Source organism: Glycine soja, chromosome 4 (genome assembly GCF_004193775.1).
Source record: "Glycine soja cultivar W05 chromosome 4, ASM419377v2, whole genome shotgun sequence".
NCBI classification, from domain to species: Eukaryota; Viridiplantae; Streptophyta; class Magnoliopsida; order Fabales; family Fabaceae; genus Glycine; species Glycine soja.
Window position 1 is genome coordinate 25,956,953 of NC_041005.1, and position 8,265 is coordinate 25,965,217.

Below are 8,265 nucleotides of genomic sequence, written 5' to 3' on the forward strand. Positions count from 1 at the left end.
CATGAAATTCCTTCAACCCTAAGTAACTAGCTCGCCTAGGTGAGTTGTCCCTGCCCCAAATGGATTTTTGTATAAATAGCCATGTAGGGGAGGGGTTTAAGGGTGGAGGAAGATTAGATAGGAAGAAAAATGAAGGGAGATGAAGTAAAAAGAAGAAAAGCGAAGCCGAGGTGCTACCGAATCGCAATTAAGGATCATTCCTTACATCGCTCCTCTTGCTAGCCTTGTTCCCTGTGCAACAGCCGATTAGTGCTTCTTCCTTTTCTTTTCTTTTCCTAAGAGTTGAAAGTAATCCATGTACCCTTATGGATCCTCTCTGATATTATGTATGTATTCATCTTCTTCCCTTTATCATTGGTAATTTCATTTCATTTGTAAGTTTCAATTCTAGCTGACCACCAGTGTCGTGGAATTGTTTTCCTTTCTTTTGTAAGACTAGAGACTAATAAACAAAAAAAAAACAAATAAAGGAAATCAATTCACAACCAAACTTCTTTTTATCAAATATCACTTGAGATTGTTTCAAGGTCCAATGCCTTAACAATTCTCTTCGTGTTTCAAAATTTAAAACATCATTTCAAGGTCCCACACCTTAACGACTCTTTGTTCGCAATTAAAATAAATCTTTCAGAAGCATAAAATTAATTTAACACAAAGACATTCAGACTTAAAGAACTACGTAGGTCTAAATTCCTCATCGCACCTGAGGATACGTAGGAGCAAGGAAAGCCCCTTGTCGACCCTAAAAAAAATAAAGAAATATAAAAAGGAAAATAAATAATTTTGAAGTCATGTTGCGCACACTTGATTAAAGGCTGTCGTCCTAAGTGACAGGCGTGTGGGGTGTTAATACCTTCCCTATGCACAAACAACTCCCGAACCCTTATTTTCAAAATTTGCAGACCTCTTTTTGGTTTTTCTAACATTTTCCTCGAATAAACATTGGTGGTGACTCCACGTGTTTTCTACATTAGAAGACACGCTTTTATTTTTTCCGTGCGCCCGCCCGTCAAAGGGTTGGTTGCGACACCTCCCCCATAGCATCTTAGTTTTTTATTCCACCTAAAAAGTAGATAATTAGAATTGACTGCAACATTTATGAGAGAGAGGGACAGAGAGATCCTATCTAGCGTATATCAGTTCATGTTGGTTCTAGGGTTAGAACCATATAATTAACAAGGCTACCTTAGCTACCCCCATTCCTTCGGCTTTTCTCTTAAATCAAACACTTAATATACATACTTCCTCCCACCTTAGTCAGATTTACAATTGTTTTCCAAACTAAGTCAAACTTAGGATTGAAGAAAACATATAAGCTCTAAGATGCTAGAAAAGATGAATGATGGAGAAATCTCAAATGCTTTCCCTGACCAGAACCCTTAAACTGCTACATGCAAGTAATTTGTTTAATTCTTTCATGGCTTTTACACTTATACATATATATACATCATTCTCAGTATCTTTGGTTTTCTTCATTCTGTCTCTCAACCTTTACTCATCATCATTATAACAATAAGTATATTCAAAGTTAATAGTTTTTTCACAAAAAAGAGCAATGGTTAATGGTTTATTATTATGTGAATGAATTAATGAATAATATTTTGTACATGCACAAATCCTGATGCTGAAGTCATAGCCCTATCACCAAAGACTCTGATGGCCATTGTGTGAAATCTATCTCAAGGGTTTCCAAATGGACCAAAACCTTCAACTCCATCGATGAGGGCACAACCTTCCTTGGAAGCTGAAGCAAAGAACAAGGAAAGAAGTAAGAAATTGAGTTTATGTGTGTCAAGAGAAGGCATTGTCCACCACCACCTTTCAATGGCTCTCGGAGACCTAACTAGGATAAGGAAGCACTTTAGAAGAAGGCACGATGAGAAGAAGTGGAGGTATGAGAAGTGCTTATGCTCAAAGCATTATGTTGTTTAGTCAGATTGACACTCAAAAAACATATGCCACTAAAGGATACAAATGTGATTGTGACTCTTAGTGCAGTGAAAAGAACTTGAAAGAATCTATACATGCAAGTTTTATTACCTTTTTGCAATCATCTTAAACGACAAAAGTTGTAAGCTAGTTTTGAATTATCATACATTACCTTATGTGACTAACAAATTGTCTTAATATCATTTACTAATCTAGGGAGTGAGGTTATGAATCCTATAGGTTAGGATTGAACTTGTCCCTAATTTCTCGTGTCTTTCTCTTGTTCCCATTGAAAAAGTGAAACATGGTTAAAAAATAAAACTCTCTTGGTTGTTATTCTTTATTACCAGCTCATGTAGTTTATTTTCATAAGCTATACTTAAGTGTTACAAGTGGTAAAATGCTACAGTCTCACTAACACTACTACAAAAGGATGCTAACAATGTAAAATGGAGTAACATCCTATATTACTTTGAACAACTGAATGACCTAAGCAAGAGATGATCAAAATAACCCAATCTAAGAATGAAAGAGATTATTGCAAAGAAGACGAAGGCAAAATAATTAGCAAAACTTGAAAGACAGAAACATCAACATTCATCACAAGAATTTGAATATTTGGAAGAATGTGCTAAAAGAGAAGTCTCATAAAACAAAGAAACGGAGTTGAGAGTCATGGTTCCATGCCGCAGTATTGGAAGTTTACATGGGATGAAATAGTCTTAGGTACTTAATCTTTCTGAAAATTAGACAGTTAGTGTACGCAGTAGTATATAAGTGCAATGTGTATGACACAACAAGCAATTCCAGCAGGAGGTACGCAAGTTATATAAATAAAATGGATATGCAACATAATGTTCCATAATATAAGACAAAACAATAAGTATATAGTGCTTGATTTATTGTTGAAAATTTCTAGCATTTTATATGCCAAGTTTTCATATTCTCATTCATAGATCAAAGTTTATAATCCTATTTCAAATAGAATGTTTTATTGTTAAATTGAGTAATGTAGTTTAACCTTACTATGAATTAAAATTGTGACATAGTAAGTATAATTTCACAATCAGGTTGCTCTGTATTACACTCAACAGAATGCATCACCATTATTCATTTTGCATAAAGCTGAAATTAAACACCATAGGGACGAAAATGCAGCACATTTTCTAATAGTCAGTTATAGACGAACCTGGCTAGGTAACAATAAGACCTCCCGGTAGGTGAACAAGCCACCACTAAAATCAACTGAATGTTTCCCAAGAGCTACTATCCAAATACAAGGAAATAGATCAAAATACGAATTGTATGAAAATTCAACAAGGCCCACTAATGGTGTATTTAGATCCCAACAGTTTGTTTCCCATACAACCCCATAAAACCAAGAAAGTTAGACGCGAAAGTGTGAGCTTGAAAACAAACCTAGCCTTCAACGCGATCGGTTTTACATGACGACGATGGCACACCATGTTTGACGGTCAGTGAGTGACAAAGGACGTTAGTTGAGTGAAGGAAAAATATGTAAGGTCACTTACTTCATGCACGAGGGTCATCTGTGAGTGACTTTAGCCACCAGCCTCATTTAATTGACAATGCATACGACGACGATGTGTAAAAAAAAAGTCGTGGAATTCTCATTTCAACGATGGTCCTATTAAAAACCATCCTTGTACGATGCATTTGAAGACGGGTTTTACTACACTGTCGTTGTTGGTGCACATCATAATCACAAAAATGCCACCATGTATTCTTCTAAGACGGTTTCAAAGGATTGATGTGTAATGTGCATCGTAAAAACATCTTTTTCTAGTAGTGAATATAGACGTACCATAAAACCTTTACAGTATACATTTTATCAACTTACCATTCCATGGTCTGTAACAATGGCCGATACATAATCTAAAGGAGTAGCATCATCGTTGTCCATAAAAAAATAAAATATAAATTAGTCTATCTATTTTGGGGGGCTGTTCTTACAAATGACATGTCTAAAGCATAAAAAGCTTACAACAAATTTAGAAGTTGAAAATTGTCTTGACTAGTCCTATCGTCCAGATAATTGACATCCATTCTTCTAGGAATCATGGCAATAGCATCCGGGTCACCTGCATGAATTTTAAGTTTATCAAATTTAGTTGCCAACTGTGTTTCAAAATATGGCATGTAGATTGTGGAAGTGCTGTAAGCCAATAAAAGTGGGAGGAAATTCCCTATTTTTTCATAACAAATAATACTTAATAACAGTACAATTGATTCCCATCTTTCTCTTCTAATATGTATTAAGTATATGTTAAAGTGAAAATTCCACACCAACCAACTTAAACTTACCTAGTTCATTATAACATATTGAATCAAGTTGCACCCTTTCATGAAACTTATAAGCTTCACAATAGATCAATACAGGAACACAAAATGCATGAGCTACCATTGCAACACATGTAGTCCCAACCTTTGAATATGCAGTTCCATTACACAAAATGGAAGAATCTCGAAGAAAAACTCGTGTGACCTTATGCATCACATAATAAATAGCATTTAAATGGGTATATGTACAACTCAGGCCCCTAGTCACCAGTTCCATTACACAAAATGGAAGAATCTCCAAGAAAAACTCGTGTGACCTCATGCATCACATAATAAATAGCATTTAAATGGGTATATGTACAACTCAGGCCCCTAGTCACTAGTCTCTGAAGTAAGGCATGACATTCAAACTTTGGTCATGAGTCTACCAACACAACATGGAACTGTTTCCCAAGATCATGGGCATATAAAAGAATCATCTCAACAACACATGATGATTCATATGTATGAAGAACATCTCCATCCCTAATTTTCGAAGCAACATGTCCAACAACCACCTTATCAGTAAGAATTATTTTTTCATTGATGAATTGATTAATATCTGAACAAAGAGCTGCTTTTGCTTCAGATTCAGTATCACTCAAAGGCAACTTGGCAATACAACTCTTTATAAACCTAATTGCATTTCCCATGCTAATAGAAAGTGGTATGCAGTCAGAAAAAAAAAATGAAACATAACTATTGATTTTTGTAGTTAAATCCCTGACAAGGACTTTTGCAGATGGTGTGGAGTAGTCTATAACGGCTTCCTACATCGGGTATTACTCCCAGATATATCTCCTTCCAAATAACGCGATCCAACCTGATGTAGAAGCAAAGCTTCATGGTGAATCAAAGGTGATTCAAAGGTGTTTTGATGATAACAGTGATGATAACAAAAGATGATGACAAAGGTGATGACAAAAAGCTCAAAGATCAATCAAAGAACAACTCAAGTAAATCAAAGATCAATCAAGAACAATTCAAGAGTTCAACATAAGAATCAAGAAGAATTCAAGACTCAAGAAGAAAGTCTAGAGACAAGAATCAAGATTCAAGGTTCAAGATCTCAAGAATCAAGATCAAGATTCAAGACTCAAGATTCAAGAATGAAGAGAAGACTCAATCAAGATAAGTATTAAAAAGTTTTTCAAAACTTTGAATAGCACATGAGTTTTTGACAAAACCCTTTACCAAAGAGTTTTTACTCTCTGGTAATCGATTACCAGATTGTCGTAATCGATTACCAGTAGCAAAATTGTTTTGAAAAAGTTTTCAAATTGAATTTACAATGTTCCAATTAATTTCAAAAAGCTGTAATCGATTACAATGTTTTGGTAATCGATTACCAGTGCTTTTGAACATTGAAATTCAAATTCAAATGTGAAGAGTCACATCCTTTCACATAAAAGCTTTGTGCAATCGATTACACTTATTTGGTAATCGATTACCAGTGTTTGTTTCTGAATAAATCAAAAGATGTAACTCTTCAAAAGGTTTTTGACTTTTTCAAATTGGTTTTAAGTTTTTCTAAAAGTTATAACTCTTCTAAATGGTCCTCTTGGCCAGACATGAAGAGTCTATAAAAGCAAGGCTTTGATTTGCTTTTCAATATACTTTTTACATTCATTCAATCAATCCTTTACAAGCCTTGAATCTCTTTGAATTTCTTCTTCCTCTTTGTACCAAAAGGCTTTCTGAAGTTTTCTGGTTTTCCAAACCTTGAAAACTTGTGCTATTCATCTTTTCATTCTCTTCTCCCTTTGCCAAAAAGAATTCGCCAAGGACTAACCGCCTGAATTCATCTTCTCTTGAATCTTGAAATCAAACTTCTCTTGATTTGTTGACTCAATCTTGAAATCATTCTTTGGGCATTTTGTCATCATCTTTGTCATTATCAAAACTACTTGAATCACTTGATTCATCATCATGAAGCTTGCTTCTACAGAAACCAGTATACCCATGACAAACTAAAGCACAAAATTGCCAACATGCTTAATTTTTCTTTTACTTTATCCTCTGATAGAAAATTTACTTACACCTATAAGAAGGAAAGAGTGTTACTATACAACAAATGCATGAACTTTACACAAAATATTTTTTTAATAAAAATAAAAATATAAGCATGGTGACATTGTGACAAACATATCTAGATAATTTAAAAAAAAAATAAGTGTCCACTAGCACTATTAAGAATACATCTCCCAAAACCTGAGCATAAACACAACAAATAAATGTAAACAAACCATGTTCAAGAGGCTTTTATTTTTTATACTACAAATTAATACCAGTAAGAGACATGATATGTAAAACTCGCTACACACATTGGAACCCAAACACACAAACTCATAAAGCATATTAGAGATATAAGACCAACCATAAACCTTCACCTAACAGCTTAGCTTGTGTCTGGTTATCAACTGGAAAGTCATTGTACACACAATACAAAGGAGAAAACATGAAAGGAAAAACATTGTGTTGAGCATAACATCCATCAAGCTCTATTCTAATGGAAAAACCAGACACACACTAAATTTTTTCTTGGAATTACCCTTTGACATGATATCAAAGCCATTACGATTATGAGGTAAGCATTTCAATTATTACCGGCCATTCTTCAAAATTAAATCATATTTTAGCATAGTATAATGGACATATGCATTGTGCATGTTCTGAGACCAATGGGATTTTGTGTAATTGCATTAGATAGCCTGAGCATGTAGTCCTATTGAAGTACCAAGCATATCCAAGAAAATACCCTAATGCATGTCTTTCGAAGATGATATTGATGTAGCAAAAACATCGAAAAAGGGAATAAAGGGTAAATTTTCTAGAGTACTGTCATCATGCTTTGGAATCACAAGGTTTCTGGTTAAGTTGAAGTAATACAAAGCATGTGGAATACAAAGCGCAGGAAAATGTTTAGAAAAAACCAAAAAGAGTGTCATACCCTAATTTTGTCCGAGGGCATTTGTTTGTCGACATCTGGACCTTAATTGATCACTTCGGGACGCTTAACACCCATCGCAGAGGAATCCGTAAGGTTCCGTGATGCTTCAAAAAGAAATCGGCTGAAAAACACGAAAACGGGAGTGTATTTAGCAAAGTGGGGGTGTGTAAGTAGACTGTTACACCCTAATTTCATCCAGGGACCATTGTTGATCGCTTCAGAAGGCTTAACACCCATCTCCGTGGAATTCATAAAGTTCCGTGAGGTTTCAGAAAGAAAACAACAAAAAAAACACAAAAATGGGGGGTGAACGTATCAAACTGGGGTATAAATAACAATTTTCAAATCTGGGCCCATCTAGAAGATTCTGGACTTTTTCTTGCTTCATGTGGAATCAACCTAGCTCGCCTAGGTGAGCTGGGCAGCAACCACATCCCCCACTTTGTTGAAAAATGGCATTCGGGGCTTCCGTAATACTTCAGTAACATTTCCATAACCCTGGGAAAGCATATTTCACTTAGTATTTGCGAAGAGGAAGAGAAAGAAGAACAAAATCAAGTCCGATATGCTTCCGCAACTTTTCCGTGAAATACAGAAAAGGAGGGCTGAACTTATCAATTTGGAGGGTGCATCAGGAAACTTCCTGAGCTCGCCTGGGCGAGCTGGGTGCAACCTCCTCCCCATTTTGGCTATAAATAAGGGCAAAGAGGCTGAGTAAAAGGTCCCTAACCCCTATACTGTGTATTTTAGTTGTTTTGAGTGAAAAAAAGTGATTTTGTGAAGAAAATCCAAGCCTAGGTGCTTCCGTAACGCTTTCGAGACGTTTCTGTGAGCAATTTCGTGAAGATTTTCCACCGTTCTTCGGTCTTCAACGTGTAAGTTTTCGAATCCGAGACTTTCAATTCATTTCTTGTTTTGTTGGCTTTCATCTTCATTTCTTTCACTTTCGGTTTTCTTTTTTTCCGCTTTTAACGAGCTTTTAACCGTTTATTAAAGCCGTTATCTCGCCTAATAATTGATAAAATGAATTTCAACTGATCATTTGT

The 8,265-nt window shown here is 35.3% G+C and overlaps 1 pseudogene; it reads right to left on the reverse strand.

Moving 5' to 3' along the window:
- LOC114410700 overlaps positions 1-7,456 on the reverse strand; it is a 76,337-nt pseudogene extending 68,881 nt beyond the window's left edge.
- Between the last annotated feature and the right edge of the window lie 809 nt (positions 7,457-8,265).